The following is a 12,141-nucleotide window of genomic DNA, read 5'->3' on the forward strand; positions in this document are numbered from 1 at the left end:
ACCTACCGTGTCGTCTAGAAGAAAAGGACCAACCTGGAGCTTTATCAGAGATGGCTGATGCCATCCATACACAGTAGAAAAAGCGGTGTGGAGGCTGATCTAAGATGACCGCCATGACACACCATACAGCATAGGAAAAGAGCTTCCAGACGCGCGGATCCAAGATAGCTGCCACGACATGTTGTGTAGCATAGGAAAAGAACCGCCACAGAGACTGATCCGAGATGGCTGACGCACTGTGCCAGTCACTACCTACGAGAGAGTGATAAACTTTCAAATGCTAATTTGAGGAATGTTATAGTTGCAGCACATGGGGAAAGAGAATGACATGCCTTACAACAATGATGGAACGTAATGGAAGGGACGCTTTTTGCAGGATAGAGGCAAGCTCAAATGAATAAAATTAGTCACGTGGAAGGCAAAATGTGGCATTGCCCTTTCTAATGTAGAAGGCATGGAGCAGCAGTTACAACCCTAAACAGAAAGCATGGGGGTAACCTGCACAGAGCGGCAGTACCACCCTAAACAGAAGGCATGGGGGTGACCTGCACGGAGCGGCAGTATCACCCTAAACAGAAGGCATGGGGGTGACCTGCACGGAGCGGCAGTATCACCCTAAACAGAAGGCATGGGGGTGACCTGCACGGAGCGGCAGTATCACCCTAAATAGAAGGCATGGGGGTGACCTGCACGGAGCGGCAGTATCACCCTAAATAGAAGGCATGGGGGTACCTGCACGGAGCGGCAGTTACAACTCTAAACAGAAGGCATGAGGGTAACCTGCACGGGAGCGGCAGTACCAACCCTAAACAGAAGGCATGGGGTAACCTGCACGGGAGCAGCAGTTACAACCCTAAACAGAAGGCATGGGGTAACCTGCACGGGAGCAGCAGTTACAACCCTAAACAGAAGGCATGGGGGTAACCTGCACGGAGCAGCAGTTACAGCCCTAAACAGAAGGCATGGGGGTAACCTGCACGGGAGCGGCAGTTACAACCCTAAACAGAAGGCATGAAGTACCCTGCACGGAGCGGCAGTACCAACCCTAAACAGAAGGCATGGGGGTAACCTGCACGGGAGCAGCAGTTACAACCCTAAACAGAAGGCATGGGGGTAACCTGCACGGGAGCAGCAGTTACAACCCTAAACAGAAGGCATGGGGGTAACCTGCACGGAGCGGCAGTTACAACCCTAAACAGAAGGCATGGGGGTAACCTGCACGGGAGCAGCAGTTACAACCCTAAACAGAAGGCATGGGGGTAACCTGCACGGAGCGGCAGTTACAGCCCTAAACAGAAGGCATGGGGTAACCTGCATGGGAGCGGCAGTTACAACTCTAAACAGAAGGCATGGGGGTAACCTGCACAGAGCAGTAGTTACAACCCTAAACAGAAGGCAAGGGGGTAACCTGTACAGAGTGGCAGTTACTACCTTGAACTACTTGCTGGGCAGACGGGATGGGCCATTTTGGTCTTCGCCTGTTGTCATTTACAATGTTACTACTATGGTCTATCTTTAATGTGGTATTTAGCATTTGGGGTGTGTACCACCCAAGCCACAGAGCCTGAGATGAGGATGTATTATTAATCATGGAGCTCTGTGTGCCAGTTGGGCTTGCTGGCGAGGCTCGTCCTAGTGGCAGCCCTTCCAAGCCACATAGCACCCAAGCACAGGACCCCGGGACCAACGCTGGCTTGTGGCCAGCAGGGATGCGATGGGCCGCAGGAGTTGGGAAAAAGATACTGCCTCTCTGCAGAGACTTTTATGGACCTGCCTTGGGGGGGGGGGGGGGGGGGGAGGTCACAATCACTTATTGGGGGAGGGGGGAGGGAGGGAGGTGGGTCCTGCTGGGATAACTGGACTTTTGCAAAACCAGTTTGTGACAATCAATACTTACAGAGTGGAAAGAGGAAACGAATATGGCGGGGCTAAAGGGAGCTAGAGGTGGAGGGCTGTCTCCCTGATAGATGGGGGGGGGGGGGGGGGGGGATGGTGCTGTTGACCGCCACCTGCCAAGCCGTGAGGTTGGGGGTCAGGGATGCATTTCCCATCCACCTCCACGCTCCGTAGAGAATCTGCAATGTCTTTTTGATACATTACTAGAAGTGATTTGGGGATGCCCTTTGCTTCTCTCCTTCTCTCTCTGTTCTCCCTAGTTTGCTGCTTCTCTCCTTTTTCCCTCCTCCTCAGTCTTTCCCCACTGACGTTGAGATCTCTTGGTTGTGCAGCTGGCTGGTGGGGGGTGGCTGCTTTCATGGCCTGGAAACGCTCGGACACGGAGGGCATGGACTGGGAAGCCTCCTTGCATTGCCTTGGAGAAGCTCATCCAGGTGGATATTGGGGGGGAGAGGGAGTGCTGCCCTGCCTACTAGAGCGGGTCATAGTCTGGTAAACACTGTTCAGAAGAGACAGCAGGAGCCTGGCTCCAGCTGGGGCGTTCTCGCTTGCGTGCTGATCAGGATGCCTTGTGTGTGCATGGGGACGGGAGGAGAGAGAGAGAGAGAGGGGCTCTTCACTGAACTCTGGGGCAGTCCTGAGAGGAGGTGGCACAAGGTGGGCGTACTGGAGTGCCCAGGCATCCCGTGCCTTCTCCACACTGGAGGTGGGCATCAGGCGCTGGCGAGGCAAGTCTGGGACTGAGAGCTAGAAGAGAGAGAACTGCTTGCTGGTTCAGTGCTGCTGAAAGGCACCAGAGTCGTGTGTGTTCACGCATACGTGTAACATGTACACCTTCCTGGGTGCTGGCAGGTGTGTTTGCTGCCATGTTGGTATTTCTAACTGCAAGTGCATCTGGCTGAGTGAGCATGTGTGTATACTCAAATGTGCATACTACCAGTGGGGGGGAGGGGGTGTATACCCTGTGTATGTCAGCAGTGAGGGCATGTGTATACTATGTGTGCCAGCAGGGCACACATGGTGGAGAGAGAGGGGTGCATACTCTGTGCGGGCGTCTGCACTCATATCAGTGTATGTTTTATAGTCTGTGTGCATGTCTCCGTACATCAAGGGGGTGTATGTATAAAGCAAGTCTGCATATATGTATGTATATTCTATGCACACGTTTGAATGTGTATATTCTGTGCATGACTGTGAACATATGGATGTGTATCTATGCATAAATGTTTGTGTGTGTGTGTGGACACTCTTTGCACACATCTGTGTACATGTATGTGTATACTCTGGGGTAGATATTCAAAAGGCTATAATTTAGCTGGATATGTCGGCGGCGTTCCTGGGGGTGGATGGTAAGCATTCTGGGGAGGAGCAGGGTTAGCCGGTGAACCTAACCAGCTAACTCTGGCAGCGCTGCAGGCAAGTCTGAAGTTAGCCGGATATACCTATCTGGCTAACTTTGAAGATAGCTGGGTATATTCAGCGTTAGCCGGGTAAGTGTACCAGCTAACTTATCTAGCTGCTCAGTGGCTGAATATGGACCCCTCTGTGTGTAGTATAGTATGCATTCACATGGGAGTTAATGTATATTCTGTTTGTGTATATCAGTGTACATGGGAGTATGTGTACAGTATGCATTCATAGGGGGGGGGTGTATACTCTGTATGCCCCAGGCTATGTACATGTGGGGGTGGGGGTGTATACTCTGTATGCCCCAGGCTGTGTATACTCTGTGTGTAGTATAGTATGCATTCACATGGGTGTGTGTATATATTCTGTGTGTTCATGTCTGTGTACATGGGTGTGTGTGTGTGTGCAAATTCTGTATGCCGCAGTCTGTGTACATGTGAGTATGTGTGTGTGTGTATACTGTATAGACCCCAGTCTGTATATATGTGGGTGGGTGCACGTGTATACTGTGTATGCACCAGTCTGTGCACATGTGGGTGTGTGTATGTCCCAATCTGTGTATAGGTGGGTGTGTGCACAGTCTGTACATCCTGAGGGACACATTAGTTCCATGCACTGGAAATAAAATCACCATTCGGCGCATTCCACCCACAGGATGGGTCGCCACCTTTAATAAGCAGTGGAAGGCTGTTTGTGTTTGACACTGCTGTGGTTTCCATGGCAATAGGACAAGTGCCACTCTCTAGTTAATTTCCCTGGCCGCTCTTTCTCCTTGAAATCCACTCAAGTGGCCGCCCAACAAGCATTCAGAGGCTCTTAAGAGGTGCCCTCTTTAACATGCCTCCGCAGGCCCCTTCTCCTCAGCTAAAGATGGGCCCTCCTCTGCACAGGGGAGGGGGAGAAGGGGGCATATAGTAACCCACCACTGCACCCAGGACAGACGGAAGGATCGGAGCCCGGAGCTGGTGGAACTGAGAAACCGGTTTGGTGTCCTAAATATTTACATAGTTTGCTTGAAACCTCTTGTTTAAAGGTGCCTGTACTTTCTAAAAGGTTCCATTTTGAATATATTTTAATATTAATGTATTTGACTGAAAAGTTAAAGATGTCTGTCATTAAATAATTTCAATATATATATTTATCACATGGGTTCTTTCTGTTTGTTTTGGGCTTGCAGCAGGAAAAAAATTGGGCTTTTGGGCTGGGAGGGGGGACTTGATCCAAAATATTCCCGCACCCACGGGGTGGGGGAGAGGCTGTGGATGTTAACAGCTTTAGCAATTATTAATCATAAACCTGACCCACGGGGAGGACAAAGTAGCTTTGAAAGAGATGGATATGGCCCTCTAGTTAAAGCCTGCAGGGACTGGATAGGCCTCAACGGCGCAGCGTGCCAGGTCACCAGATCCCACGCCGCGCAACACGACCCCGCTGACGTTCCCTCTCTATCGCACAGCGCAATCTCACGCTGCCTAACACAAAATTCCCGTCCGTGCACATTTCTCTTCACTCTTGTTCAGCCGGGCCGCGCAAGGGTTTGTGCGCTCCTTCGATGCAAAGAACGAATGGGTGGAAGGATACGAGTGTATAAACTAATACGCGGTAAAGGGGGGGGGGGGGGGGTGGGGGGAGAGGAATCCCTCTCCTTCCTGCAGCCTCCCCCGAGAACGAGTGGTGGATGGAAAGGTTCCAGACTAGACCTAGAGCGTACGTTGATATGTCGCCGGTACATATTCCATCCAGCGAACTAGGAAGGGAGGATCTGCTGGGCACAGTGCAACTGTAAAGGGCAACATCAGTGAATCGGAGATCGTACCCAACCTGCTCTGGCTCGCGCTCGAAATCTTAACCCACCTGGAGACAGTCCCCTGCCCGAATCGAGTCTAAGACCTGTTGTGCCTGCGGAGAAATCGGAGGCTGAGAGACTTGGCCATGTTGACGATTGGCTTTGGCTCAACGGGGCACGGGCGGAAATCACTCCCAGTGCTACAGCAGGAACCTAACAGTTGCTTTTATCGTGCAGGCCCTTCCCGATCAGGAGGTAAAGCAAGATGGAGCCCGTGCAGCAGGCTCCCAGAGGGTCCTGGAGGCTTAGGAAGCGCTGAGGAGGGGGAAAGGAAGGCGTATGATTACTGATTGAGGCAGCTTCTTGGGAGGTCTGTCCCTTCCCTCCCTCTCGGCCAGCAATAACAACAGTCGGAGGATGGCAGGACGGGAGACCGACCCAGCTTAGTGGGTGATCTGAAAGAGAAGGCCATGATGTGATGATTCACATAGATTGCTGCTCCTACTAAAAAGTCATGAGCTATAATGAAAATTTCCATCCCAATCCCACACACAAAGTGCTCTGCCAATGCACCTCACTCCTGGCCTGCAGCACCTCCTGCTATTCCAATACTGAGACCCTCACACACAGCTCTGCCAATGCACCTCACTCCTGCCCTGCAGCACCTCCTGCTATTCCAGTACTGAGACCCTCACACACAGCTCTGCCAATGCACCTCACTCCTGCCCTGCAGCACCCCCTGCTATTCCAGTACTGAGACCCTCACACACAGCTCTGCCAATACACCTCACTCCTGACCTGCAAGCACCTCCTGCTATTCCAATACTGAGACCCTCACACACAGCTCTGCCAATGCACCTCACTCCTGCCCTGCAGCACCTACTGCTATTCCAGTACTGAGACCCTCACACACAGCTCTGCCAATGCACCTCACTCCTGCCCTGCAGCACCTCCTGCTATTCCAGTACTGAGACCCTCACACACACAGCTCTGCCAATGCACCTCACTCCTGCCCTGCAGTACCCCCTGCTATTCCAGTACTGAGACCCTCACACACACAGCTCTGCCAATGCACCTCACTCCTGCCCTGCAGCACCTCCTGCTATTCCAGTACTGAGACCCTCACACACACAGCTCTGCCAATGACCTCACTCCTGCCCTGCAGCACCCTCCTGCCATTCCAGTACTGAGACCCTCACACACAGCTCTGCCAATGCACCTCACTCCTGCCCTGCAGCACCTCCTGCTATTCCAGTACTGAGACCCCCACACACAGCTCTGCCAATGCACCTCACTCCTGCCCTGCAGCACCCCCTGCTATTCCAGTACTGAGACCCTCACTCACACAGCTCTGCCAGTGCACCTCACTCCTGCCCTGCAGCACCCTCCCTGCTGTTCCAGTACTGAGACCCCCACACACAGCTCTGCCAATGCACCTCACCCTGCCCTGCAGCACCTCCTGCTATTCCAGTACTGAGACCCTCACACACAGCTCTGCCAATGCACCTCACTCCTGCCCTGCAGCACCTCCTGCTATTTCAGTACTGAGACCCCCACACACAGCTCTGCCAATGCACCTCACTCCTGCCCTGCAAGCACCCCCTGCTGTTCCAGTACCGAGACCCTCTCACACAGCTCTACCAATGCACCTCACTCCTGCCCTGCAAGCACCTCCTGCTGTTCCAGTACTGAGACCCTCACACACAGCTCTGCCAATGCACCTCACTCCTGCCCTGCAGCACCTCCAGCTATTCCAGTACTGAGACCCCCACACACAGCTCTGCCAATGCACCTCACTCCTGCCCTGCAAGCACCTCCTGCTATTCCAGTACTGAGACCCCCACACACAGCTCTGCCAATGCACCTCACTCCTGCCCTGCAAGCACCCCCTGCTATTCCAGTACTGAGACCCTCACTCACACAGCTCTGCCAGTGCACCTCACTCCTGCCCTGCAGCACCCTCCCTGCTGTTCCAGTACTGAGACCCCCACACACAGCTCTGCCAGTGCACCTCACTCCTGCCCTGCAGCACCTCCTGCTATTCCAGTACTGAGTCCCTCACACACACAGCTCTGCCAATGCACCTCACTCCTGCCCTGCAGCACCTCCTGCTATTCCAGTACTGAGACCCTCACACACAGCTCTGCCAATGCACCTCACTCCTGCCCTGCAGCACCTCCTGCTATTTCAGTACTGAGACCTCCACACACAGCTCTGCCAATGCACCTCACTCCTGCCCTGCAAGCACCCCCTGCTGTTCCAGTACCAAGACCCTCTCACACAGCTCTGCCAATGCACCTCACTCCTGCCCTGCAAGCACCTCCTGCTGTTCCAGTACTGAGACCCTCACACACAGCTCTGCCAATGCACCTCACTCCTGCCCTGCAGCACCTCCAGCTATTCCAGTACTGAGACCCCCACACACAGCTCTGCCAATGCACCTCACTCCTGCCCTGCAAGCACCTCCTGCTATTCCAGTACTGAGACCCCCACACACAGCTCTGCCAATGCACCTCACTCCTGCCCTGCAGCAGCCCCTGCTATTCCAGTACTGAAACCCTCACACACAGCTCTGCCAATGCACCTCACTCCTGCCCTGCAGCAGCCCCTGCTATTCCAGTACTGAAACCCTCACACACAGCTCTGCCAATGCACCTCGCTCCTGCCCTGCAAGCACCTCCTGCTATTCCAGTACTGAAACCCTCACACACAGCTCTGCCAATGCACCTCACTCCTGCCCTGCAGCACCTCCTGCTATTCCAGTACTGAGACCCTCACACACACAGCTCTGCCAATGCACCTCACTCCTGCCCTGCAGCACCTCCTGCCATTCCAGTACTGAGACCCCCACACACAGCTCTGCCAATGCACCTCACTCCTGCCCTGCAGCACCTCCTGCTATTCCAGTGCTGAGACCCTCACACACAGCTCTGCCAATGCACCTCACTCCTGCCCTGCAAGTACCTCCTGCTATTCCAGTACTGAGACCCTCACACACAGCTCTGCCAATGCACCTCACTCCTGCCCTGCAAGTACCTCCTGCTATTCCAGTACTGAGACCCTCACACACAGCTCTGCCAATGCACCTCACTCCTGCCCTGCAAGTACCTCCTGCTATTCCAGTACTGATACCCTCACACACAGCTCTGCCAATGCACCTCACTCCTGCCCTGCAAGTACCTCCTGCTATTCCAGTACTGAGACCCTCACACACAGCTCTGCCAATGCACCTCACTCCTGCCCTGCAAGTACCTCCTGCTATTCCAGTACTGAGACCCTCACACACAGCTCTGCCAATGCACCTCACTCCTGCCCTGCAGCACCCCCTGCTATTCCAGTACTGAGACCCTCACACACAGCTCTGCCAATGCACCTCACTCCTGCCCTGCAGCACCCCCTGCTATTCCAGTACTGATACCCTCACACACAGCTCTGCCAATGCACCTCACTCCTGCCCTGCAGCACCCCCTGCTATTCCAGTACTGAGACCCTCACACACAGCTCTGCCAATGCACCTCACTCCTGCCCTGCAGCACCTCCTGCTATTCCAGTACTGAGACCCTCACACACAGCTCTGCCAATGCACCTCACTCCTGCCCTGCAGCACCCCCTGCTATTCCAGTACTGAGACCCTCACACACAGCTCTGCCAATGCACCTCACTCCTGCCCCGCAACACCTCCTGCTATTCCAGTACTGGGACCCCCTCCCCTTCTTTAATAGCTGAATAGAATACCATGATTGTAATGATTTTAGGAATGTTATTTTGGATTAGAAACATTCGGGCCGATACAGTAAAGTGCACGCAGGCCGAGCACACGGTTAGCCCCCATTTGGACGCGCGTTTTCCAAGCACTATTTTTACCCCTTATACAGTAAGGGGTAATAGCACGTGGAAAACACGCGGCAAACCCCCATGTTGCGGGTGCTATTAGTTTCGGGGGGGGGGGTTTGCCGCGTGTTTTCCACGTGCTATTACCCCTTACTGTATAAGGGGTAAAAATAGCGCTCCGACTTAATATCATGGCGATATTAAGTTGGAGGCCCCAAAAATACAAAAAAAAAAAAATCTGCCCGCGGCCCGCGGGTTGGAAGACGGATGCTCAATTTTGCCGGCGTCCGTTTTCCCAACCCGTGGCTGTCAGCGGGTTCGACAACCGACGCCGGTAAAATTAAGCATCGGCTGTCAAACCCGCTGACAGCCGCTTCTGTCAAAAAGGAGGCGCTAGGGTCGCGCTAGTGTCCCTAGCGCCTCCTTTTTACCGCGGGCCCTAATTTGCATACCTCTCCTTAGTGAATCGCGTGCCCAGGAGAGTGGCCTGGGCGCGCAGCGGGAGAGCGGGTGCTCGCCGGCTCTCCCGCACGGTTTACTGTATCGGCCCGATTGTCAGCTATTACAGTAAGAGTTGATATATTTAGTAGGGCTTTTATTTTTTTTTTGTGAGGGTGTTCAGGTTTGGCATGGTGAAGAGGGACTTCTATTCCAAGTTAATGGCAAAAGATCCCCGGGTACAAGGTAGGCATGGAACAATACTGGAAGGCTAGTCTGCTTCTTTGCCATGACCCCTTATGGGCTGAGAGCAGAACCAGGGAAGCTCAGGATTGAAATCCTGCTTCTGCTCCTCGGCAAATCCCTTAATCCCTCCATTGCTTGTCTTAGGTACAAAGAGATTGTGAACCCTCTGAGGACAGGGACATTTCTAAAATACCTGAATGTAAGCTGCTTTGAAGTGCTTGAAAAAGCAGAATATCAATCAAAGACCGAAAACAGAATGTGCTCATAGCTCTGGTCAACTATGGACAAGGTAGTTGGACTAAATAATTCAAAATCAGAAAGAAAATGTGTGGAATAAAGTGTGACCTGTTTAATTAGTAGGCTACCAAACTTTGGATTGCTTCAAAATCTCTAATTTCGACAAAGTTGGGGGACTGTACTATATGTTGTATATCGCCTCCTTGTATACCTTTGTCGAAATTAAAACTTTGGAAGTTTGGTATCCGACTAAATTGAATAGGTCACACTTCATGCCACACATTTTCTTTCTGCCTTCTGTTATCTCCCAAACGGTTTGGGCCATTGACGGTGAAGGTTATGTATGTGTTGCCCTTTCGTCTGGCATGGGGAGTCGCGCTCGTGGTTTTCTTTGGGCATAGAACTGATGTTCGGGGGGGGGGGGGGGGGGGGTGGGTCCAATGTGGAATGGTGGTGGTGCAGCCTTCTCCTTTGGGCGCTTCATATAAAGTGCTGGGGGATGCATTAAATCAGGGTAAAGCTTTATTGCTGGCTAATGGTGACATGAAGTCTGGGTTACTCCATTTGAAATTTCTTTTATTGCATTTTGCTTGCTGTAGTGTTGTTTGTGCTAGGTTAGTTCTTGGGGGGAGGGCAGTATTATTAAGAAGGTTTTTAATTTTGTTGTGATGCTTTTGATGTTTGTACCTCACTTACAGGCCGATACAGTAAAGCGCGGCCGCGATTACCCCGTTTCTAACCCGCTTTGTACCTGCAATTTGGCCGCGTAAGTCCAACCCGCGATTCACTATCCCTTTTAACCCATCCTTACCGCTTCTTTAAGTCAACAGGTAACCCTTTCCGCCCGCGGCATGTATATGTATATAAACGCTCCGATTAGCTATTCCCTCCCATACAGTAACGTGCGCCCCGACTATCGCCTTTTTAACCTGCAGTTTAGCCGCGTCTTTAACCTGCTAAATTACCGCCTACCCTTACCCCTGCGTTAGAGGGTAGGCGGTAAAGTTTGCCCGTGAAATTTCACGGGCAAACTTTCCCCCAGCCCCCGCTCACCTGCCCTGGCCGCGTCCATGGGTGCCGGTCTCCCGTACGGGCCCGCACTGACAGGGACAGGGACATTGACTCACAAATGTCCCTTCACTTTCTCTTTCAGCATTCCTTCTCCCGCTTCAGCAGCCCGGGGCGGATCGGGCGCACTCCGCGAGGCGGCTTCCAGCAGCCCCCGCCGGTGAAGATGCATGAACGCACGCCTGTACTTCCAATTTGGGCGCTCAAGGCACCAAATGGGACGTACAGGCGGTGCGAGCTCATCATGCCAAAAAAATTGCACAACTGGAAGATTGCCAGAGCGGCAGAGCCCGGGCTGGGGGGGGGGGGGTGCGCGGGAGGGGGCAGGGCAGCGGCTCCCCTACCTTTCCTGCATGCGGGGCAGCTCTGGCTGGCCTGCCTGCCTCCCTCCATTCCACCGCTCACTGCCTCCCCAGCGCCGTCTTGCAGCTTGTGACGTCACCCCTGACCCTTGAGCGCCCAAATTGAACGTACAGGCGTGACCACAGCGTGCGTTCATGCACCGCCTGTACGTTCAATTTGGACACTCAAGGGTCAGGGGTGACATCACAAGCTGTAAGATGGCGCTGGGGAGGTGTACATTCAAATTGGGCGCTCAAGGGTCAGGGGTGACGTCACAAGCTGCAAGATGGCGCTGGGGAGGCAGTGAGCGACGGAATGGAGGAAGGCATAGGCATTTTACTGTACTGGCGCTGATAGCGCCTGTACAGTAAAATGGATTGCGCTTCATGGACACTTCTTGGACGCGGCTTGCATTTGCATGCCATTTAAATACTGTATCAAGCGGTATGTGATCCAAACTGTGTGTGCGGCAAACGTGGGTGCGCCCGGCCCTGCCGCACTCTTTCTACCACGTCCTTACTGTATCGGCCTGTTCTGGCCTGGAGTAAAAGGAAGTTAAATAAATAAAGATGAACTGGTGTGAGTTTTGCTGCTGCTGGTCTGATGCCAGGGCGGGATAAGCGCGGGCTTATGCCACAGAAGATCCGGTCTGGGTTTTCCCCTATTGCCTGCTGGGACTTGTAGTCTTCTTGCTGTGCTTAGGGCTTGGCAATGTATGTTAGTTAGTTAGTTAGTTAGTTAGTAATTAATTAATTAATTAATTAATTAATGATTTATTACCTGTGCCCGCCGATGTTCGGGGCGGGTTACAGATACTACGATCATAATCAAAACAATAAGAGTAAAAAACATTTATAAGGAAACATATATAATAAAACGTAACAGGAAGT

Source organism: Rhinatrema bivittatum, chromosome 19 (assembly GCF_901001135.1).
Source record: "Rhinatrema bivittatum chromosome 19, aRhiBiv1.1, whole genome shotgun sequence".
In the NCBI taxonomy this organism is placed as follows: Eukaryota; Metazoa; Chordata; class Amphibia; order Gymnophiona; family Rhinatrematidae; genus Rhinatrema; species Rhinatrema bivittatum.